Source organism: Microplitis demolitor, chromosome 5 (assembly GCF_026212275.2).
Source record: "Microplitis demolitor isolate Queensland-Clemson2020A chromosome 5, iyMicDemo2.1a, whole genome shotgun sequence".
Classification (NCBI taxonomy): Eukaryota; Metazoa; Arthropoda; class Insecta; order Hymenoptera; family Braconidae; genus Microplitis; species Microplitis demolitor.
Window position 1 is genome coordinate 4,486,494 of NC_068549.1, and position 26,991 is coordinate 4,513,484.

The 26,991-nt window shown below is 26.0% G+C and overlaps 1 protein-coding gene across 6 annotated transcripts in view; it reads left to right on the plus strand.

Moving 5' to 3' along the window:
- Positions 1–226: 226 nt before the first annotated feature.
- Positions 227–26,991, plus strand: part of LOC103571969 (SH3 and multiple ankyrin repeat domains protein 2) — a 193,395-nt gene continuing 166,630 nt past the window's right edge. For all 6 annotated transcript variants that reach the window (XM_053738919.1, XM_008550331.3, XM_053738923.1 and 3 more), the window contains exon 1: positions 227–591. The gene's annotated coding sequence lies outside the window, so the exon portion shown is untranslated. The remainder of the gene's footprint in view (positions 592–26,991) is intronic.

A 26,991-nucleotide genomic window follows, 5' to 3' on the forward strand; every position in this document is an offset into this window, starting at 1 on the left:
ATGAATTTTTTTTAATTATCACTAATATCTAAATTTATAATTATAGTGATAATTAAAAAAATATATATTTATATTTTTAATTATAATTTAAATAATATAATTAATAATAATAAATAATTCAAATTTATGAATTTGAATTCAAACGCTACGCGGCGTTGCAGTCGCCCACTGGGTAGGCAGCCACCGCGAACTCCCGCTTCCTCTGGCATCAGTCTCGTACGCGACTTCTTACTGTGAAGGTCTTTTCATATATATTACTATTATCATTATTAATATTTACTATCACTTGTTCTCGTGCTATAAAACAACATTGATTAAATAACATATATATGTATGTATATATACATACATAAACATAAGTTATAAGTTTGTGTATCGAATTTAAATAAGTGACAAAGGTGTTGTGTTACAAATAATTTGAATTAAAATTTTAAATATTAAATAAAATAATTATTTATTTTTATAAATTATTGTCAATAACTGATAATAAATAATTAATTAATTAAATTATTAAATTAAGTGAAAGTTAAGGTGTAAAAACTAAATTTATTTTATTGACGACAATTATTTATTCATCGGACTTCAATTGTGGTGAGTAAAATTTTTAATTCCTTTTTTTTCTATGATCCTGAAGTTAGGCGGCAATTTAAAATTTTTTGATTTTTTTTTTTTTTTTTTTTTTTTTTTTTTTTTTTTTTTTAACAAAACAACTGAAAAAAATTCACAAGTAGGAAATTAAAAAATCTATAGGCGCAATTTTTTAAAATATTAAAAAAATTTTTTTTTTTTTTAAATTTTATCGTGTAGAAAAAAAATCAAAAAATAATTAGACGTCGGCTAACTTCGGAATCTTTTTATTTTATTGTCGGATGAAAAATTAGTTTTTTTTTTCGTAAAGAATATAATGGTATGCAAAATAATATTTACATTTGTTATCTTAAACACACGTTGATTAGAAAGGCATTATGTTGATAACGGGAAACAGTTGTGTGTAAATTGTTATTTTATATATATATATTCGTTTTTTTTCTTACTAAATATGGATACAAGTTGATAAATCGTTTTGAGTCAGGTCAGGTAAAAAATATATATGAGAAGCTGGATGTGATAAAAAAAAGATATTTTAAATATATCAATTATTTTATTTTATAAATATATGGTATTTATATTTTTTTTTTTTTTTCACGATAATTTGAATGTTGAAGGTGCATGATGTTGATAATACTGATGAACACGTGATGATTTTCCTTTACAATCCGACAACAGGTTTAATAGACGTGATAGTTAGCTTATGTAACCTTAAAGGTTAAAGATAGTGACCTAAACGGCTTTTTTTTTATCAATTTACGTTACTAGTATTTTGCTTTTACACAAAAACTTTTTAACGATAATATGTTTATGACTAAATTCAGCTGACGATTGTCAATTTTTTAAATTTTAGAATGAAAGTGAATATAGCAGACATTAGACAAATTTTAAATCATAAATAGAAAAGGTAAATAATTAAAAAAATAATATTTATAAAAAATGCACTTATTAATTTTAAAATTTTTTAAATGTGCATTTTTAAAAAATTTTATTTTATTAATGATTTACTCTATTTATTAATAATTTTTAATCTGTCTAATGTATGATCCTGAAGTTAGCTGAGGTCTAATAATTTTTAGATTTTTTTTTTAGACAGTAAATTATAAAAAGAAAAAATATTTTAAAAAATTGCACATATAGTTTTTTAGATTGTCTATATGTGCATTTTTTAGTTTTATTTTTTTTTCTGTAATTAATTGTTGAAAAAAAATCCGGAAATTTTTAATTGTTGATTAACTTCAAGAACATGTCTAATGTTACATTCACTCATTAAATAAATGAATTAAAATAAGGAAATTTGAAAAAATGCACATGCTGATTTTTCATTTATCTAGATATGCATTTTTAAATTTTTATTCTCCTTACATTTTATACATTTATTCTAAAATTCTAAACTTTGACAATTGTCAGCTACACTCAGTCATTAGAATAAATAAATAAAATCAAAGTAGAAAAAAATTAAAAAACGCGTATTTAGATAAATGACAAACGAGGAAGCGAATTTTTTTCAATTTCATTATTATAATTAAATTATTTAGTTATTTAAAATTTATAAACTGTCTTATATCTGCTACATTCACACTCATGATATTTTGCGTTGGAAAGTATCAGATAATTAACAATTTTTGGATATTTTTTTTGAAAAACCAATTACAAAAAAAAAAAAACTAAGAAAATGCACATGTAGAAAATTTAAAAAACTACAGGTGCATTTTATTAAAATATTTTTTTTTTTATATTTCATGGTTTTGAAAAACTTAAAAAAATATTATATGTCAGGTAACTTCAGTGTCGTAATATTTTTCTCTATGTTTGGAAAATTATCATTGTTACCGAATAAACATTGAGTAATATGTATATAAATATATACATATGTTTATTATTATATTTATACAGTTATACTTAGTGTAGATCTAGTTATCTAGACACAATAGCACAGAACTATTTAAATTACTGTCATATTTTATTTCATGAATAAGAATGAGTGTGAATGTACCTGACAGTTGTCAATTTTTTAAATTTTTGAATAAGTAAATTAAGTATTAATTAAAGTAAAATTTTAAAATGCGTACTTAGATAATTGAGCAATAAGTACGCGTTTTTTTTTTTTTTTCAAATTTTGATAGTTCCTTTACTTATTTAAAATTTATAAGTTGTCATATATCTGCTACATTGACACTCGAATAAGAGAATATTTGATTTATATTTTATTGAACACAAATATAGAAAATATTTTAATTCATAGGTTAGGGCGGGAATCTTTAGTTAATAACTATAAATTCAAATTTAAAATTCTTATGATGAAAATTATAATTTTATTGACTTATCTTGGGTAATTATTTCAATCATTTAGTCATTTCTTTTTAAAAAATTATGTCATTTGTTGACGGAAAAAAATTAATACTTATTTTTATTATTTCATTTATGGACATAAAAAACAAATGATTTTTAAATTACAATAAGAGGATTTTTAGTGTAAATAAAATTTTTTTAAATAATAACAAATACTTGAGACAAAAACATTTTTTTTTATTAATTATCAATAAAGTAAATTTTAGAATCAATAATATTTTTTTTTTATTAGTTGAGGTTAAATTATTATCGTGTTTCATTAAATAATCATAGAAAATGGATAATTGATGTCATTTTCATTTTAATATACTGAGGGTGTGTTTTAATAATAGTATTGATTAATTAAGTGCGCAAGCAGATCAATTTATAAATTTATTGTGAATGACTGCCGCATATAAAATGCTGTTTGATAATTATTTATTTAAAATGCTATTAAATTATTAAATTTATTTATTTGAAATTTCTTTTTCAAATATTTAGAAAAAAAAAAATTTTTTTCTTTTTTTTTCTCTGCACAATTATTTGGTTCTATGGCACCATTAAATTATTCTTATATTATATCAATGTATTGTGTATTCAAAATTTTTATTCATCCGTTTGAAATCATTTTCAAAACCTTGGTTTTTTTTTTTAAATCAGCGCTTGCGCTGAAAAAAAATTCCTGCGTTCAAATTTCATTTTTTTATTAAAAAAATATGATTCTAAAGTTAGCAGACAATTAAAAATTTCAGATTTCTTTTCAAGAAATTAACGGCAAAAAAAAAATCCAAAAAAATGCACATATAGAAAATTAAAAAATCTAAAGGTGCAATTTTTTAAAATATTTTTTTTTTTTTATAAATGATCGTTATTTAAAAAATCAAAAAATTATTAGACAGCTAACTTTAGAATCATTAAAAAAATTCATGATTAGACTTTTTTTTTTAAATTAAAAATCGCAATTTAGTTGTTGCTATCAAAATTTATTTGAAAAATATAATGACATATTTCCAGAAAAATATTTGCGCACTAAACTACCCCACTGATGAGTCACTTGTTTAAAAAATACAAAATCCGATAGATTTTCGTAGATTTCGTAACAATGAATGAATTCTGTGAGAAATTCCATGAGTGTTAGTCACACAACAATGAGAATCCATTGTTTTTTTTTTCTAATCAGGGTCTATTTGGTAAATGCAGAACTTTATTTTTATCAATAGTCAAAAAATTAACTTTTCTTTATCTATATATGAAGATTATGACTAAACTATCAAAGATATGACAAAAATGTACTGAGATAAAATTATCGAAAATTAAATTTTCTACAAAAAAGTATTGATTCAATTTTTTCATAAAGTCAATAATTATCCGTATTTTGATTCCCAAACTCAAAATTCTCAAACCAATAGATGATACTGGTTAGTAGTCGTCTAATAAAAAATTGCACCTGTAGTTTTTTAAATTTTCTACCCATGCATTTTTTTAGTTTTTTTTTTCTGCAATTGATTCGTTAAAAAAAAAATCCGAAAATTTGTAACTGTCTACTAACTTCAGAATCATAATAATAGCAAACTGCTGTAATATAAAATTTGAAAAAAGTTATGAATGTCTATGTACAGAAAATTAAGAAAACTTTCACTTTTTAATTGACACATTTACAAATTTAAATGAAATTTTCGCATCAAATGGTTTAATTTGTCCATTTAAATAATAGTTTGTAATTAAAAATATTTATTGAGCGAGTCAAACTAAAAAGTTAAATATTTAGGACATTGTGTGAAAATAAATATAGACGTGTTAAGACATGTGGTAGACATCAGGCTTTAGTTTTTTAGAGTATAGTTATATGAGAAAAGAAAACAATCAAGCCCGTCGAATTTATATTTTAGAGGATCAGTCAAACCGACTAAGCAACAGTAATATATTTTAGTGGGTTCCTTCAAGGCCATCAGGACACGAAAGAAGTTTCTTCCTTCCTTTTTCGTCTCTAGTCTATACTATATACATACTTACACATATGTATGTATATATATATATACATATGTATGCATTGGAACTTGACCTGACTTGTTCATATTCTTCTACTCCCTTTTGGCCTTTCATTTGAAATTCTTGCGCACGTGTATATGTACATACATGACTAATCAATCAATCTTACATTGATGATTTCCTATACATATAACAGTAACTGTTATACATTATATATGTTATAATTTATAGGATCGTATTTAATATTAGAGAAATAACTTGTTTCATTATAATGATTTCTTCTCTCAAATCAATCAACATTCACGATCAATTAAAAATATAATTTACATTTTAATTTAGAAATTTTCTATTCTTTTTTTTTTTTAAACAAATAATTTTAAAAGGTGAAAGTGTTACTTTAATTATTATTACAAATAGTTAATGAGCCAAGTTAGTGACACCTTGGGAAAAAATTTTAAGTAGATATTTAGAAATCTAAAAAAAAAAGACTCATCCTGTACTGACATACTACCGTTATCTGTTAATTATTTTTTGTAGAATGAGTATTTAAACTTATCAAAAATCTATCAGTTCGTCGAATAACTCAATAATATATTTTTCATATCACGTATCGCGTAAACAGAATTACAAATCAACTAATTTATAAATTTTTATCACGTCTGTCGTTATCAGATTCTTCGAAGATATAAAAATTATTCATTGACGTGAGAAAATATGACGGTAAAAAAAGTTTATTAAAATTTTGACATTAATAATGAAAGTGAAAAAAATTTTTTGACATGAGACATAAATATTAATTACAATAAAAGACCTTGGGTTGGATGTTTTTATTAAAATGAAAATTCAAAAGTTGGTTCGTTGGATCGGTAATTCAAATTTTAGCGAAAGCTTTCGCTGTTTCTTTTGTCTTTCGTTAGTCGTTTGTAACTCGTTTGTTACGAGAGAACGAACATGTCGAGGGTGCCACACGCCTTACTCTTCGTATAATACATATATGCGACAATATATATATATTTTACTTGCTCTTCGCTATTCTACTCTCAAGTTATCGCCCTCTTTCATTTACATTTTGAAACATACAACTCTCAGACCAAAACATGTACGCAATACAAGGTACTCGAGGGTGCAATTTGAATTTGAAAGGGTATGCGCTCTGTACTCTACGCATTTCATAAATATATATGTAACACGTTCATATATATGTATACATATGTACTTTTTTTTTTTTAATAATAAGGTATGGAAAGATACTCAGACAATTGAGAATTGAGAAGTAATTCTTAACATCTCAGTACATTATTTATTTAACATAAAATAATGACATTATATATATAGAGGATATTCCAAAATCATTTTTGTAAATATATTATAGCATTATTTTTAATTTTTTAAAAAACTCGGGTGTCAAAAATCGGTTAATAAATTTAATCAAATTTATCTAATAACCAGATTTTTTTTTCAATTTTTTTAGGGAATACCCCATTTTTCCCGCGAAAATGATTTTTTTTTTAACCGAAACTGAAAATTTTTTCTATTCATTTTGAATAACATGAAAAAACAAATATTTAGGCGTATTTGAGCCCTCAAAAACTTAGTATTGTCTTAAGTAGCCCTTTTTCTCCCTATATGTATATATATGACTGTTGAAAACTATTGAAAATTATTTAGAAAATATTGGAAAAAAATTCTTAGAGTATAAGCTTTAATCAAAATTTTGAAAAGTCACTCAAAATTTCATAACATCATGTGAAAATTGATAACTAAAAGTTTAATAGTTTGTAACATATTTTTTCACTTTAAATCAGTATTTATATGCAATTGAAAGTTTTCAATCAAGTCTTGTAGCGCGAGTTGACTAATTCAAAATTCAAAAGTTTAAAGCATTTTATAGAAAATGAAAACATAATTAAAATATTCTTTTTATTTGAAAATTTCATATTCTACGATATTTTATAAAATTTTTATGATCAGTAATTTTGAAAAAAATATTTAGAAAACGAAAATAATAATAAATGAAATACGTAAATTTTTTGGCAGCTATTGAAAAATTTTAACGGTTTTTATAAAATCTAATTACAAACAATCACAAAAACTTTTTTTTTCGTAGATGTATATATTTCTTTTTTAATTTTTGAATTATTTTTACACGACATTAATTCGTCATTCAAGTTTAATGATACGTAAATATAAATGATAAATAAATGTTTTGAATGATATATATCGCACATTTAAAAGATAAGTTCCAGTTGTCTGGTTAAAGTACAAAAAAAAAAAAAAATCCTGAAAAAAGGTTTAAAAAAAAAAAAAAAAGTAAAGTGAGATATAGTCTCGATCTCGAATGAATGTGTGGCAATGTGAGAGTCGTTGAAGCACGTATATTATAAGTGCGTGGCATGCACATATCGTACGTAGTTCTTGTCCATAGACTGGCGCAAACAATCTGGAAAAGAGGTTCTCAATAATATTATATAGCTCCAGGGCTTTAATACTCTCTCTATACTCCCCATATCCGATGCCGATCCCAGTAGTATTTCGGTCAAAATCAATATACGTTGCTGTCCCTTTGCTGACGTTAACACCAACTTTATCCGTACTAAACTTAAGCTTTCAAAGCATTTACCTTTTTTTATTGCCGCCATTGTATTGCCATTGTTTTTATTTATAACTTTAATATATCTTATAAAATAAATAAACCCATGTAAAAAAAGATCATTCCGAAAATGTTCCAAAAAAGTTCATAACAGTGGACTTTCAAATTTGAGAAAATTCTGGTTAACTTGCAGTTAATTATTTTTGAAATTTTAAAAAATTTCAAGAGAAAAAATTTCAATTTCTAGATCTCGTTCTCGAAAAGTTTTTATAAAGAATCAAAAAACCCGCGTCATTGGTTTCAGTTTTTTTTTTTTAAGGTTTTCGTAGCAGAAAAATTTTCAAATCGAATTATTTCTGCTTAAAAAATTCAAAAAAACGTCTCTGAAAAATACTCAATTGAAAATTTTAACTTTTGAATTTTTTCAAAGTTAAAAAAATTATCAACTCAAAGTTCCGAACTCTTTTTCGTTGTTCCGAACATTATTGAAACTCATTTTTTTTTACACGGAAAAATATTGTTGCTGTGGTTTGAAAATTTTAATTCACAAAAACATATATTGTTTATATTTGTTATTTGATATAAATAATTTCAATGCAGTTTTTTAATACAAAACTCATAAATGAATTTATGTATTATTATTATTATTTTTTTTTTAACTTAAAATAACGTATTATTATTTTAGTTATTGAGCTTTTCCATTGTGTATTGTTGTAAATTATAATGGAAATACATACTATATGTGTTGATGTTGGAACTGTTTTAACCAATCACAATAGAGTATAATACAATATAAAATAATTAAATCGATACTCGAGTTTGTTGTCTAATAATTAACAGAGTAGGTCGCTGATGATTATGTTTGCTTGACAAATAATTTGAAATATTATGTTTGTATTATGTGATAAAAGTATGTTATATTTATCACTAAGTAAATACAGATATACAAAATGAAAATTCAATTTTAATTAAAGTATGTTAAAGTGAAAATTCATTTTTTGATGGTTCAAAAACATTTCCAGTTCATCTTTTTTTATGTAATTTCTGGATTTGCTTTTTAGCCCAGACGTGATATTGAGAACCTTTTTCGTACCAGTGTACCTAATAGTCCATCAGTGTTAGTTTACAGGAAAAGTTGTATTTAATAATAAATTTTATTGAAGCATTTATCCTCAGTACTGACAAAATACCATATTGATAAATAAATTTATCAGAAAATAAATTTAATTTATTCAACAAAGTGGAAATTTTTATTCAAATTTTTTCATACTCACATTAAGATAAAAAGTAGCTTTTAGAAATATTGTGTATTTTCTTTTACAAGATATTACGCTATTGGAAATTTTCAATCTGATAAATTTTTAGTACAAAAATTAGAATTTCATTCAAAATAATTTTCTTAGTCGAAGAAAATTGGGTTTAGCTCGAAATGTTCAATTTTTTTTAAGACAGAGAGTAAATAAAATTCAATTTTCTTCTGTTGGTAAAATTATTCTTTAATTTGGATATTGTTAATAACGTAATAATTTTTAATGATTACAGAAAAAAATAGTGTTTTTACAAATGTTGATTTTTTTTATCAGTGAATGTTATCTTTACACTAACACGAATATTTTCGGACTGATCCTCTTCTTTTAACTTTATCTTGATTTTTTTTTTAACATCCCCAAAAAGTAGAAAAAGCAATCACGATTTTTACTGTATCACAGAATCTCAATTTTCGTGTTACGAGGGTTCGAAAAGTAAAATATCTGCCATCGTATCACTTTAAAACTTCAACGAAGCATTCTCCAGTTTTCAAACTCACATAACACAAAAAATGTATTGATTTCGCAACACATATTTCTAACTTCTCTCTATAAAAATTGAAAATTTTCAATAAAGGAAAAGTTGTTGATTTCGGTCCGAATTTATAAAATCGAGTTTTCATAATCGACGTTTTTAAGTTCTAATAGGAAATTATTTCTAATTATTTTCAGATAAACGTACTTGTGCGTGCGTTGTGTGTCAAATAATTTTTTTCGTACGATATCAAAACTTGAGGTTCAAAATTTAATCAAAGCCAAGGTTCAAAAAGTTATTTTCTTATATTGTTTAGCTTTTATACTTTATATATAAATAATCCCCCCAATTTTTGAAAGCAATTAATCTACCCTCTCTTTGTCGCTTTTCGATGTTATTGCTGCAGCAGTTAGGGCAAATCCAGGGTATTGGAGTAAGGATGTTTCTATATAAGGTAGTTAAGGCCAAGGAACGCACCCTCAGATTACTACACGAAGTAGCTGACTCAATAATATATAGCTATAACTTTCGCTTTACTGCAGTGAAAGCGCACTATATATTGTATATAGTCAGATATATTTTAAGCTCAACAGCAAAGCTTACAATCTAACAGCACGCTTACCAGCTCATGAGCTCATGATCCTTCTGAAACCAAGTGTTATACATTTTAATTAATACCTCGATTACATAATTAACAATTTGCTCTATATTATAAACAATAATAATAATAATTATTATTATTATGAATAGTGAATGTTTTAATTGCTCTTTGGTATTTGATTTTTCTTCGAGTGAATTTCATAGTTTTGTTTAGTCAGCTAGCCTAGTTATTTTATTAGTTATATCGACAACACGCACACAACATATCGATCTCTTTGTGTGTGTATAGTTTTTATCTCTTTTTTGAGTAGTATGTGCGCTGGTGAACCTGCAGTTCGTTCACTTGTCTGGGTATAAAGAGGGGTCGTTGCTCGGTTACGGGGTAAATTTACGTACATCGTCCAATACAGGGCAATTCGCTTCCGCAGAATGTCGCGACGAGAAACCGACATAAACAGTTAAACTTTATTTTTTTTTCTTTTTTATTATAACTTTAGTTACTTTGGCTGACAAATGATAAGCTCTCAAACTTTTACCTTCTTGAGCTATCAATACATACTACTAAAAACTTTTTTTTTTTTTTTTTTAACCAAACTTTATCGACAATTTTTATTCAAGTGTATTCATAATGTCATATTTTGTAATTTACTGCTTTTTCTTGGTGAATTATTGAGTCAACTTTTTACTAAGAAATTTATGAACCAAAAATTTTTATTTATTTTGTTAATTTTGATTTTTTTCTCATTTATTAGTTTCATATTATGGTGACAATTTTTGATAATTTTTTTTTTTTATTGTTTTAAAATTAGGCCAAGTTTTCAAATGCATACATGCTCTCTTAAAATGAATCAGTGAAAAGTACTTCGTATTAGTCCCAAATATATCACTGATTGAATTAGTGATGTACTTAAGACTGTATATTTATATATATATATGTATTGCACAACTCAATTGTGAAGCTATAAAATGTGTTCTATTAATGCTTACGCGGTCCCAGTTGATTTACTCGCGTAAAAAAAATATTTACACTCGTTCAAATATACTCAAGTAGATTAAAGTTCGTTTTATTTGAAAGATAATTTATTAATGAATAGAAAGAACACAATTCTAAATTAATTTTTGAATAATAATGATTGAAAAAAGAAAAAACTGTGGAAAAAAACCCGTGATGTCCGTCAATATGTACGAATGTTAGTAAACAATAACATCAAAAACATACAATCGCTTAATTCATTTTTTTTTTATTCTTGAATAGAACCTTTTTGAAAATCACTATTCAAATTTTCTTTTTTTAATTGTAAGGTGTAAGAACTTAATACTGACAATTCATCAAAATAAATTTAGCTGCCATTTTTTTTATAGGAGCGCCATCTATTGATTACTTTTTTATACTCGACTGTTTTTTTTGGTTATTTTCGTTTAAAAAAATGTTTTTTACTATCGGATGAGCAACTGAGTTGTGCATGTTTCGATTTTCCAACTTTTTTTTTTTGTTAGGAAGCATAATACCGTGTAAATATAATATTGCATGCATAACTTCGAATTCAATCTAAAGTATGCACATCGATCTCACTTGTCCCCTAGTTTTTTGTTACTTTGTTGTACTCTTCTATTGTATACAGAGAATTTTGATGCTATCGGGTGGCAAGGTGAGCTTTAATGAGTCTTTTAGTAGACGCAAATAACTGAAAAAAAAAAAAAATTGTTATTATGCACACTTTTGAATACATTCAAGGCTCTATTGACCGAGTAATCATTACTTTAACACGTACCTTCTATAATTATAGAAACGTTTATATATACTTGGTTACTATTGATTTTGTTCTAATATAGCCAGTTGAACTAAAGCCACAATGAAATGTCGTGCAGTACTACTTTTATACATTGTCAGCATTTGAAAATATTTTTTTTTAAATTATTAATCACATTATTATTTTTATTTCTCACAGTAACTTATAAATAATTTATTCCTGAGTGACTTAATGTTGAAGTTTTAAGTTTTATAAAAATACTTATTTTAGAATTTCAAACTTAAGTTATATTTAGCTACAATTACTTCATGATTATTTGATGTCAATTTTTAGTACACATAAAAAAATGAATTTCTTAGCGTAAAAAATTTTTATTTGCTTCAAGAAATTTTTAGCATTATAAATTAAAAATAAAAATATTCTTGGGTTGATAAATTTTTCTTAGTTCTAAGAAAATTTTTGTCTTCAATTCATAATGTTAAGTATTTATTGCGCCGAGAAATCTTTTTTTTCTGTGTGAATATATTGCGCAATTCAAATGCGCAGCAGGCGGATTCAAATTCTGAGTTTCAGTAAATTCGTAGTTTTTGGAGTTAGTACAGGGAAAAAAGCTTTCTCATTTATTAATATAGATTTTTATTGTTATATTCTACAATATTCAATTTAACAAATATCTAAACACGAGAATTTATTTAACAGTCCATCATGAACATTTATTTAGGGGAAGGGGGTAAGCTAAGCAAAGCAGGGTATAAAATTTTATATTTCAAATAGTTTTTAAACATTTCAAAATCACTTTTGTAAATATAATTAAGCGTTATTTTGAATTTTTTTTGTTAAACTTTTTTAAAAATCAATTGTCAGTTGAAAAATATTAATGACTTTTATTTTATGATAAAAAATATTAAAATTTTTTTTTCCTTCATTTGTATCCAATAATCATGCAAAATACAATTTTTCTTCATGTAAATTACTTGCAAAAAAGTTTAACTTATTCAAATTTATTTTAAATCCAGAAATTTTTTTTTATCTTTTTTAGGGAGTACCCCATCTTGCCCGCAAAAATAAAATTTTTTTTTTTTAACAATAACTGAAAATTTTTTCTATTTACTTTGAATATCATTAAAAAAAATGATTTAGTATATTTAAGTCCTCGAAAACTTGATATTTCCCTAAGAACCCCGTTTTGCCCCTCCCTCCCCTATTTATTTATTTTTTATTTTTTTTTACTTTGACAATATGATTGAAGGTAACTCACAAGGATATAAAAACGAGAGTATATTGTAGGATCGGTGATTTCTTGTTTGGTACTTGAATCGTTCGGGTAACTCGTTTATCGCCTCGCTGTGGGCAGACAAACGCGTTTTTCGAACCATAATATTTCTTTTTTAAACCTTATATTCTACTGTTCTTCTATATATACATACATACAACAACCGCCGTTATCAACACTATAAATCTCTTATACTCTGTAAAGTTTGTGGTCTCATATAAAAATCTATATTATATTGAGTGTAAGATTATGAAGGAAGAGGCGCATCGTTAGCTATTCTAGAAAGGAAGTTATACTGTGTAAATAATGGGATTATCCGATAAAAAAAAAGTTTATACATCAGTAGGTTTTATGTTTAATTTTATGCCAGTAAATATTATTTATATTCAAGCACAAAAAAAAAACTATCAGCCGTCATTAACATAATTATTGTTATTATTTATTACATTTTGTAATATATTATGTCATTAAGAGTTTATGTCGATGATAGATTATGAAAGATGGAGTATTGATAGTTTGTAAAAATATACTTTATTTGTTGTCCGTCGTATTAAAAAAAAAAAAAAAAAAAAACTTGTCTCTTAATGAAAATGCACAGTAGCTGTGTAGTAAGTGCGCATGAAACATGTAGCGCATGTTTCAGGATTATGTTAATTATACGTAATGTGCAGAAGCCGCGAGAAATTGATCACGCCTCGATTCGCCGCCCCGATTGCTCGTTAATCGTTCCTTCCCTAGTATACTGTCATGTTCTTTTTCTCATCTTTCTATACACATTACACACCACTGATCGTCAGCTTATATACTTCTTTTTCCTTTACCTTATTGCCGATGATCACTCTCTTTTGCATCTTTATTCTCCTTCGCCGCGCTTACATTTATTTTAAAAAATTTTTTTTTCTTCTCTAATGATTTTTAAATCTCCGACAAAAAATTATCGATTATTATCATTATCAGTGCTTTGAAAAATCGTCTAAAGAGATTACAAGGAGAATACTGGAGACAAAAAATTTGTGAATTTTTATTATGTTGTCGACCAAACTTTAAACAGAAAGTTTCGTCAAAAAATTATTATTGTGAGCTTTGAAAAATTTTTTATCTTCTACTATAATTCCAAGTTTAGACAAATAATATTCATTAAAATTTATCAATAATTTTTAAGTGTATAATATTTTTTGTAGAGTAGCACAATAAAAACTCGTGTATTTTTTAAGCCCATTTTTTCTCGTGTATGCAAAATTCGAGCATATTTGTCAGTATTGTTATTAAATTTTTTTAGTTTAACCGAATCTACCAAAGCTGTAGTAATTAAATTTTTTTATCACTGTATTTACTCTTCTCTCTTCATATATGTTTATATGAAAATTTTTATTGACAGGATTTTTCCCACTTGTATCCTAAGTACTCGAGCGTTAAAATATCTCGTTATACTATTTACTATCGCGCGGAAAAACAAAGCTATTGACACAACTTTTCACAATAAAATGAATTTTTTTTTGTCAGTAACATATGCAATTGTCTACATGTTTTTGAATCTCTCCCTATCGTTCGTTCGTTTTGTTAACTACCCTGGGGGCCCCGAAACGAATACTCTCACTTTTTTCTTTTCTCTTTCTTCTTAAATTTTTTTTTGCTTATGTGAAAGTAGTTTGGCTTCTTGCAATTTCTTTCCCCTTTTCTTCTCTTTATTCTCATCTTCTTATTCTTATTTTATTATTTTTTTTACGGTCAATAAACTTGTACATCTTTTGGTTCACTCTTATGTACAACCACATTTTAAAATATCTTTTGCAAAACACTTCAATTAATTCCATAAAATAATATTGCCATTAAAATATCTACTAGATAATTTTTTTGAGATATATAATAAATCAAAACAAAAAAAAAAGTTGTTGACAATTCAAGACGAAAGACGATCCTGTGATCAGAAAATCGACGGGAAATCGATGCATGGACTTTGGTGCCTCGTTAAAGCGGCTGACCAATCTTGTGAAACCGATCGGCATTACACTGCGCGCGCATATTGATTTAAACGCATGCGTACACTTGTGGGAATCCCTAGTGTAGATTCCGCAAATGGTTACGGATTGTTACATTACTTCCTTCTACTACTATACTACTACTACTTCTATTACTACTATACTGGCTTTCAACTCAGTATTTCTCCAGCTACAACCTAAACTTTTTATTTGTCATATACATAATACTATAAATAAATAAATACATAAAACACAATACAATACAATGCATAATGACAATTTAAAATTTTATTATTTATTACTATTACTACTAAACTATCAAAGTTATTATGATATTGCATCAGTAATAAATAATAGAGTCGAGTTATTTATTGATTAGAAAGGATTTTTCATTTACATATTAACAAATTAATTTAAGTAATTAGTGACACGATAGAATGCTAAAAATTCTAGGCTGCAAAAAAATTTCACATGAAAGCGAAACAATATTATCTTCGGTTGGCTTGTCGTAGTAGTAGAAGTTGTTATTATTATTGTTGTTGTTGTTGTTGTTGTTAGTATCGTTATAGTAATGCAAGTGGGAAACGGATGACGCAATGATGACAAGCGTCAATTCTCCCGCGTTATAATCTAGATTCATTGAAACTTTACCGGAAGTAAATGATATAAATTCTACACTAATTCATCCATGTTGTTTACTATATTATTCTTGTATTTATGTTCTGTTCTTCAGTATATTTATCTTGATAATAATTCAAGTGAAAGTTTGGTCCATTTATGATTTTTTCTGATGTTACTTTTTTTTTTTTTTTTTTTTTTGCACAATTTTAATCATTTTTAGATTGTGTGAATGTAAATCATGATATTATGAAAATTATTAAATTTGAAAGTCAAATGTAATCAAGAATCTGCGCTTTGGTTTTTTTCCATTTTTTTTTTTTTTTTTTTTTTTTTTTTTTTTTTTTTTGAAAGAAAAGTATAAAATCATTTAACCTTATAAGTCTAAATATTTAAATATTTTTTTTTTCTTTTGAATAATTTTATGTTAATGATTAATTTTAAGAGGAAATATTTTATCATATAGATTTATTTTTTTAACTATAGTTATAGTGAAAGGAAAATTTAACAAACTATTCCACAAAATTATTTTTAATACGATGACTAAACACAATAAAAAATTTTATTTTGTGTAACTTAACAAATATATATCTTTCATAAAACATAAAAATAAAACCCAAACTCTAATCTTATATTTATGATTGAAGATTAAAAGTTTGAGCTAATCTACTTAGGATTGTTTGGACAAATCTCTTTACTTTTTTTATTTTTGGCAATAAATTACAATAAAAACTAATATAGTTTTTATGATTTTGAAATATTCGTCAGTGTTTACTCTTTTAACAGTCGTTAAATTTTTTATGTACATTAATAATTGTGTTTTATGTGTTTGAAAAATAATTAAAACTGTTATTACCCATTTAGAGGAGTTTATCGAGTGATATCTCAAACTAAAATAAGAGAATGTTCACTTCCCGTTTCCGTTGTCGATAAATTGATCAGTTTATGGAAGTCATGAAGGGCGACAAGTAGCGTAGAAATGAGAAATTAAATTAAAAAGGAAGACTAGTGTATATGAAATAGATTGGAAAAAAAAATGATGAGTTGGAACATGACATGATCAGCAAACTCTGTCTTTTTCGACGCTATTTATGATTACTTCCGATTGCTGGAAATTACAAATATATATATAGCTAAAGAGAACTAGACATTTTGCCCTCAGCATTTCAATTACATCCTATTAGGTTTTATTACTTAATATTTACATATATCCATATTTTTAAATTGTTTAAATTAACCATGTAAAAAAAATGTTGAGTGTTGATTATTTTGAATTTCAAAACGCTTCAAAAAGTTTCAAACTTTTTTTGAATGTTTTTCGAACTTTGGAAAATTCAAGAGAAAAGTCACTAACTATCCTGATATTGTTAGATTTATTTAAACCAAAAATGCTCAGAAATATTTCAAAATCAGTTTTTTTTTAAGTGTATTTACACTGATAAAAATTATGAAACCTAACACTTAATTTAGAGTCAAAAAACATTTACAAATGAGCCAAAAACAATCATTTCTAGTCATAAGTCAATTGTTTTTTTTTTTTTTTGTTTTTGTATTTTCAGAAGTTTGAAAACCGTTTAAAAAAAGTGTCATATGACATTTTGAAGTTTAAAATAGTCAACACTTGTTCAATGATTTTTTTACACGGATATAATAGTTTCATTAACATAAATTTTGAAAATTCTTGAATTAATTATTTGAATTATTTGTACAAAAAAAAAAAATTTAGTAATTTAAGTACTGTATTTTTAAGTAATACTTTATTGAGTCATTTAATGATAGACAAAGCAAATAGATTTTTTTTTATTTACAAGAATATCTCAATTTATCTGAGTTAATTCTCATAAGATACAAGTTGCATTTTCTTGAGTGCTCCGATCCAATCTCTTGCGCTACACCGGTACTTCCCGTACATAGTTTGAATGAATCACACGGCTGGTGTATGATTATCCACGTACGCATATACAACTGACGATTACGAAAAACGTAATCGTTATATCAAACATCCCAACAGTCCCGGAAGACTGAGACATTATTATTTTTCTTTTTTTTTATCACTCGAATAAATTTTTTTTTGGTGAAAAGGGGTGGTGGGGTGGGCAAAATGGGGTACTCCTAAAATTTTATGAAAAAATATTTCTTTTTTAAAAGTTTTTCAAATATTTAAAGTCACTTTTATAAATACAATTTAGCATTATTTTGAATTTTTTTAAAAATCGAGTCTCAGTCAAAAAATCTACAGTATTTTTTTTTTTTTTTTTATGAAAAAAACTATTAAAATTTTTTTTTCTTCCTTTGTATCCAATAATTGTGTAAAATATAATTTTTCTTTATGCAAATTACCTACGAATAAATATAATTTATTTAATACCCTAAATTTTTTTTTTTTTTTTTTACGGGAATTAAAAAATTTTTCTATTTGATTTGAATGTTATCAAAACATAAAAAGATTTAGTGTATTTGAGTGCTCGAAAACTTCATATTTTCTCAAGTACCCTATTTATCCCCCCCCCTTTTTTTTCTATATTAATTTTATCATTAAATAATATAAAAAATTTTTATTAATTGTGTCATCTTCAAAAACAATAGAGTTTCTTCCTAATAATCGTAAAAATTACTTATCATTAATTAGCAGATTGTTGTTTAAGTTAAAAAAGAAAAAATTGTTGTTAATAAGCGTGAAATATCAAAGCTTATCATTTGTAAAAGTTAAATTAATTTGTGATAAAGTTAGAGCTTAAATAACAAAAGAGATTATTCAGAATATCTTGGAATAACTAAAATAGACTGACGGAAGTTCTTATCTTATATTCTCCAATGTTAATCTCTTCTCTTCTCGCCACTCATTCGGTATAATATAACTGCTGTTGCTGTTGTTGCGATTCTCTTTACTTACTGTTACTGTACACCTTTGTATGTTAGCTACATATAAACGTTGCGCCGTGTGATATCCGTACATGGAGTATAAAATAATATTACATATATATATATATATATATATGTATGTATATGTATTTGTGTATTAAGAAACTAATTTGACTATACATATGTATATATATATATATATATATATATATATATATATATATATATATATATATACGCTTACATCATACATACTTATAGTATAATATATATTTCGCTATGATAATATACATACATATTCTCTCATTACACTATCAGACATTGCAATTGGCAATTGGAGGCCCTTAAAAGCCGGTTCGACCTCCTCTGACTTGATAATAGGCGTGAGCTTCTAGATTGTTGATTAATAGCAGGATGTAATCAATAAATTTTATTATAGTATTAGTTAACTAATTTTACACTTCTTGTTTAACTAAAAGAAACAAATCTTGGGTATTATTATCCCCGTTTACTTTATTATTTTGAATAAAATATAAATATGAAAATTTAATAATCGTTACGCATAATAATAATGATAATATACTATCGTTATGTATTTAATGCGGAAGAATGTATGTTCGGACATTGACGTTGCAATCAAGGGTCAAGAGTAAAATCAACGGTGTGTACGAAGCGTAGCCATTTTATAAAGACGAACAAGAAGCAGTAATGCAATGCGTTATAATTACTTATAATCATGTGGAATTGCTATCTGAAGGTTATTAAAGAACCAATTCATCTTAACATTAATAATTAATTGTTTTACAGCTTAATGATACATTTTATTTTTTTATTTGTATCTTACATTTTTTTTTTAAGTCTTATGCAATATAAATGCTAGCCCGTTTTGCCCCATGGGGTCCATTTTGCTCCACTCTCCTCTAATAGTAGAAGGGGGGGGGTGACTTAAAATTTTGAGTGCCTCGAATGATTTGAGGGCGAAATGGGCCCATTTTGCCCCCCCTCCCCCTCCCCTATACAGATTCTTGCTTACGTATTAATACGTTCCTTAATTGCTTCGTTCTGATCTGATAGTTTTCAAATAAACGAAATGAGCCGAATATACACAAAAAAATGAATTTTTTAGTGCATAAAATTTTTACTCACCCCAAGAAAAATTTTATCCGTCTGAAAAATTTTTTCATTACAAAGTAAGAACAGAAATTTTTCTAGAACGTTGAAAAATTATCTTGAGGCGGGAAAAAATTTTTAAAATCAAGAATAAATTTCTTACGCAAAGAAATTATTTTTTTCTGTATGTATATTTATATATAGAGTAATGTGGGGAAGGTGTGCGCATTTCAATCCGAAATGAATGGGTTTGCGAACATTTACCAACAGCGCACACTTGCCCTACATGACTCTATATTTTTAATCAGGAAATAAAGTGATTTCAATTGAATAAAAAGTATTAATTACAAGAGTACATACGAGTAGGTAGCATTTAAATTTTGTAATTCAATATTACTGATTTTATCTGTTACAAGTATATTTTATACCAGTTTAAAAATATATTATGCGGATAAATGAAATTAAAATAAATATATCTGCTGTCATAATCAATACCAATGACGTATTTGAAATATATTTATTTTTACAAAATTAAAATTCTTACCCAGGGTTTAAAATAAAATGTTTTATTCTCTGTATTATAATATCATCATCATACATTTAGATTGTAGATATGAATATTAAAGTATTCAATTAGGGCATTAATTTAACGATTTGGATATCAATAAATCGAGGTGCGGTTTGTGATTATGGAGGAGTTTACGTTACACTAGGATACACAACAACTAGTGGTGTTATATACCGGGCAATACCGCGTACGTCGCAAACTCTGGTACATTCGTGACAATCGCGAGTAGGAATCGACTTGATAATACCTGGGAGCAATGTGGGCGGGTAAATGTATGATACAGCTCGTGTTACTGTTACTTTTCCTCCGGCACAACCGATACATCCTGCCTCTTTCCTCGTTCTACTACATACCGGCCGGGCAAGCAACCGCGGACACACCACGGCTGCCAAGAAAAACGCCAAAGAAACCACACGACGAGACAAGGATACTAGGAATGCGTAACAGCTTTAAGCTTACATATAGAATTATATTACGATTATTATTGTTCGCTATTGAACTCTGTTGTAATTTATTTACGCAAGTCAATTCAAATGAAAAAAGTTCTTTTTTTTTTTTTTATGGTACTGAATTTAAAAAAAAAATATTTTATGGCTTAAAACCACTAAATATGTAAATAAAGGACAGATAGAAAGTTCTTGAAGGATTAATATTATTAAATAGGCGTGAAGAATTCAAGTTATTTTTATTTTTATTTTTATTTTGTTGTCTTTAATCGATTCAAGTTGTAGTCAAGCTTGATCAATATATGCCAAGTTATTTTTTATATTCAGGATTATAACTGTCAAAAAATAGTGTTATTGATTTTATAATAAATGTTATTTCACTTTCAATTTTATGCTTTGCATAATTTTTTGCAAAACAAATAAAAATATCTTAATATCGTTTTCGACTAGAATATTTATTATTCTCATTTTTTTTTTTTTTTTTTTTTATTAAATGTTGTTGTAATTTTTATTTTCGAAGCAAGAGATTTTTTTCCTAAACCAAAAGATTTCGATTTCACTTGAACGAATTAATTTTTTTTTAGTTTTAGAATTTGTTGTCTTGCACCAAAAAAAATTTTTTGGTCCAAGAAAAATATAATTTTTCTTTATGTAAATTACTTGCAAAAAAGTTTAACTTAATCAAATTCATTTAAAATTTAGATATTATTTTTTTTTCCCTTTTCAGAGGGTACCCCATTTTGCCCGCAAAAATAACAATTTCTTTTTTTTAAGGTAACTGAAAATTTTTTCTGTTTACTTTGAATATCATTAAAAAAAAAACGGATTCAGTTCAAAAAATGTCAAAGGACATGAATAGATTTTCTTAGATTCACAAAGAAAAACTGTCAAATTTACAGATATAACATGCGAAATTAACCTAACCATACTATGTCAGATTTACAGATAAAAACTGCCAAATTTACAAAAATAATCTGTAAAAAGTTGATTATCAAATTATATAAAATTTACAAACCAAATTCTGTGGTTTGTAGATCTGAACAATTATTTTACATGAATACCTAATTTTTTTAGTTAAAACTTCAATTTTTTTAGAATGTTTTTTTGTGTGTTGTTTACGATTTACGAAATGTAAAATTTGTACTCATAAATAACAATTTCAATTATTGTTCTAATATAAATTTCCTTTTTTTTTTTTTAAGTGATTTTGCATTTTTTAAATTTAATTATTTCATCAAAAAACTATCAAATTGACAGTTTCCACAATGTGAAAATAACATTTTCAACTTGGTAAAATTGACATTTTTGGGTTGACAGCGATAAATCTATAAATTTGACAGTTTTTCCTGTAATCTTGACAGGGTCGTTTTTTCCATGAGTGTATTTGAGTCCTCGAAAACTTAGTATTTCCTTAAGTACCCCTTTTTGCCCCTCTCGTCCCAATATATAGCCCCAAGAAAACTGTTTTTTCTGTGCATATGAAATTATTCACCAAGTGAATTATTTAGCCAAGACAATAATGAGTATATTGTGTGACAAGGGATGAAACATAACGATTTCAGACCAGAATGAAGTTGGTTGACATCACCCGTAGTCTGAAATCGTGTGTCATCTTGAGTTACACACAATATTTTCTACGATTACCTGCATTGGAACAAGTTAATTTAAGACCAACTATTAGAGTAAACGTAAATTGTCATTTGCAACATAGTACCGAGTAAATATTTGTTTAATCTTAGTAAAGATGTACTCCGACCAAGTATATTTTACAATAAGTATAGAAATAGAAATTCTTAAATCAAGAAAATAATACTCGGTTGAAGTATATATTTACTATATATATTATATGACTTCGAATCCGCTTAAGAAATTGTGAAGTCATATTCTATAGCATTTTAATTTAATTTTTTTTTTTTTATATAAAATATTATAGTATATAAAATATATATTTACTACGATTAAAAATATTATTTGTTTGTACAGTACCGAGTAAATATTTGTTTAAATGAAGTATTCATACTTGAAAAATGTTTTTTTTTGACACTAATTTCTATAAAACAATCACAAAGTTAGAACTGTCATTTATAATAAAATTAATGGTCTGAAATTACTATTAACCAAATGACAAGAATCAGAGTTTAAATTGCAAAAGCCTTCAATCAGCGGCAAAAACATTATTTGTTTATTCTCAAAGGACGAAAGAATTTTGTTTCTGCCCGCTGACTGAAGGCATTCACAATTTACGCTCTTGCTAATATTATTTCGCGGCATTATTTGAAATTAATTTGTTTCAACTGACTGTAAAAACAATGAAACTTTAATTTTCAATGCTGTATCATGAAAAATTTATTTTTATCTCAGTTATTATTCGCAATTTCATTAAATTTAAAAATAACTTATACTTTATATACATTGTCAAAAGCATTCAGCAGAAATAATTTGAAAAATAAATTAAAGTCTTACTAAATATCAACTACAATTATTTTCAGTATTAAAAAAAAAAATTAAGCAATAAATAAATTGAATATTTCGTATGTCCATTTACTGAGTCCATTTTAATAATCAATAGACATTATTTGACAAATGTAATCTAGCCTGCCGATTGATGTATTTCGTCAATCCTTCAGCTATGACACGATAAACGTCAGCCATTTCGTTTATATAGATAATGTTCACATATATATACATAATAAATAAAAAATATAAGAGCAATTCAAAGAAATAATGAAAGCAAGATAGATATTACAGTATATGCATTAAGTCTACAGATAAATAAATTTGCATATAAATATTAATGAGTATCGATCGGTGAAATGATTGAAAGGGTATATGGCTTATCGTTTATTCGATCCTATGGAGGTTTGAAGGAATAAAGTACACCAGTACTAATACACTTCTACAATAACAGTAGACTAGTTGTTGTTGGTAGTATGTAGTTGGTATCTAGTAGAGAGTATAGTAGTAGTAGAATTCATGATGAGAGGAGGTACAGACGAATGGAACGCAAAGAACTGATGGACGTCCGCGTCTCATCTGGTCTGTGAGAGTTGTCCGGGACAACCAGCAAACTTGCGGTACTGGTCTAAAGAAATTACCGTTACCAGTGAGTGCACTAGCTCTTCAGTACACTGACTTACGATCTTATGTCTTCCTGAAGGTATTATTGTCCTTATGTACCTTATATATCTATATATATGTGAAATTAAACAGTTTTATGATCAATAATTATAATTACTATTAATTACTTATTCGTTTCTTGTCACCTATTATTATTTCGCATCACTCTTATTAATATTATTATTGTTGTAATTACACAACATCTCAGTTATTTTTATAGTAAAAATATTTATCTCAACAATTAATCATCATAAATTCATTATTTATTTTTGTGTCTTATCGTTTATGTACTTGTACTTGTATATTTATGCTTTTGTTATTTTATCTCAATGATCTTTGGATTACTGTTAATTTATTTATTTATGAAAAGATAAGAATTTATTTGATACCTGAATTCTCATCGCATCACTTTCATTATTTATGCTTGTATATAATACTATTACGTACACATTCGGTCACTCGGTTTATTGTACGCATTGAACAATGAACTTCCGATGTAATTAATATTTGCCATAGTTCATCGGCTGAAGAGGAAGGATCGTATACATTTTGATGGCCATAGGTTTTTGTAACAATTTCTTATCTAATTTGAGTTGTGGATCGCGAAAATCTGATCCATTTTGTTCAAAAATGGTGCAAAGGATTGTTACTGATTATTAAATTGCTTAAATCGTTAATAAATAGACTGGATTTTTGTGATCCCAGGCTTAAAGTACGTAAGAAACCGTTGCAAAGCCCATGACCATCAAAGTGTAGACGGACTTTCCTCTTCAGGAGAGAGACTACCATTTGAAATTGCATAAGCGGAGTTGTAAGTATTCAAACGCGCTATGCATTTTCAATGTTATTCAATTCATTTAAAGTTTTTATTCATTTTATTTTATCTCTAAACACAAGTATTGTGATAAATCTTTATTGTTTAAATGTTTGTCGTAATGGAAAAAATGAAAACTCGATAAACGTTACATTGTTGACATTACGTAGTACTAAAAACGTTGGTATGATGTCGGTACTTGAGAAATCTCAAGTGCGTTAAACTGTTTCCTGTAAAAAAAAATGTTTAACTACTCGAACTTTGAAATTTGAGATGGATTCGAACTTTTAAACCAATAAGACTATTGAAAATTAGAAAATTTCAAACTTCTTTCAAATTTTCACACTGATTAGTAATAGCGGGAAAGTTCTAAAAAAGTAAACATTTTATGTACCTGAAAATTGGAACGATTTTCGTGAAACGAAAACGAAAAGTAAAAAATCTACTGGATCTAGATTTCTGAAATGTTTCGCACGTCAGCCGGAAATTGCAACCCCACCCCAACTACTCTTTAAGTCAAATTAAATAAATTTTTTTTCAATTTCGTTGCGCGAAAAACGTTCCAATCTTCAGGTACATAAAATTTCGATCATTTTTGCCACTTGAATTTAATTTTTTTCTGTTCAAAAAAGTTTTAATAACTGAAAATTTCTAACCTCTATACACTGATAGAAGTATTTATTTGAAACAGTTTTTCAGCCTTATTTGGCTGAATAAGCATTTATTTACCTCAAATATAGATTTATTAATAGTTAATAAATCTCATATTTGAGTAAACATGACTGTGATTTTTGACTACAGCGCCACTTTCTGTTTACAATACCTTTCAGTATACTGTCTAGTGTAACAAATTCAAAATATAATCAACTAAATATTGTTTTATAAATAAAAAAATGCTGAATATTTTTTAAATTAATTGGTGTGGGTATTATTTTCTTTAAAAAAATAAACTTAAATGGGACTATAAATTATTTGTCATAACCCTACTTAATTAGCTTCATGTTTAATTTTCTATTTAAATAAACCATTTATTAACTATTAAGAAATATTTATTTGCTTAAACTTTCAAAGAAATCATTTATGAACTATTAATAAATCTTATTTGGTTCCAATAAATTCTTCTATCAGTGTATCAATTAGTATAAAATAAATCCGTTTTTCGAAATCGTCGTAACATTTTTTATTTTGCCGCCTAATTCATTTAATTTATTTATTTCTGTACTGTTTTCTGTACCGAGTTTTAACAAAAGTTCAAATTTGTCTCAAATTTCGAAGGTCAACTGTTCGAGCTTATCCGAAATTTTTTTTTACACGGGTATGATCATAACCAACTTTTTTGTTTTTCATTGTGTCAATATTGACTTCATAATATTTATATTCGTGATTAGATCGCGTGGTTAGTTTTATACAATTTGTGGCAACCGTTAGATTATTACCGACGTCAGTAACTATTGACAGTTCCTGACCCATATTTCTTACTCTATGTTTACTCAGAATTCGATAAATTTTATAATTCAATATTTTACTTGCTATTTAGATTAACTTACCGTTAATTTCAATTATGTTAAATATAATTATTTGTTTATTGCATTACAGTAATAATTACTTAAACTCATATTTATCAGTTTGCAAAGCATTATAATTCGTTTGATAATTCCGATCTAATTATTAGAATTATCTTAAATTATTATTAATTAAAATTTAATAGCATAGTTATGCTTCAGAAATTTATTAGGCTGAAATCATAATAAAATTGATGCATTTATTTATTAATGTAACCTGAAAATATTGTAGTTTAATGAATGTAAAATTGATGAGTTTATTTTTTTTGTAATATAAATTAATGATTGTAATAATTATAAAATTTAATTTATATTAACGGAAAAAATTTAACTAACAATTCATAAATATTAATTAGTCTGTATTATGCATTATTCAATTATAAAAAGTTTATAATAAAAAATTTCTGATGAATAAAAAATGGGGCAAGAAGTCAATAATAATCGCAGTAGACAATTAAAGAAATTCAATTTTTAATGAATAATAACTATCATTAGTAGAAAATTACTATGCATAATGATAAATAACAATTTACATTTTTTAAAAATTCATTCATGAAAAAAAATTTATTTTCGACCCAAGAAATTTACTTGCAATAAAATTTTTTTTGATTAATGGGGGTTATCAGATATTTTCGGCTGGGTTTATTTCGGAAACAAAATCTCTCAATACAAAACACCGTATTTTGATGCATTTGTCTAATCTAGCTAATTTGTCTAATTTAGCGAAGTGCGCTTTAATTGTTTCATAACATTCGTTTGTTTAAGAGAAAAATTTGGCCAAAGTTTCCATTTACTGTACAAGTGCAATAAAGATAGTACCCTTTGTGGACTTGAATGCAATAGAGAAAAGTGCGAACCCCTATTTATAGAAAAATTACCACTCTAGAGTGGTATAAAAAAAAATTGTTAAAAAAAGGTTAAAAATGTATTGACTATTCTAAACTTCACAACGTGACACAACGACGAACTTTTTTTGAACGTTTTTTAAACTTTTGAAAATTCAAGAGAAAA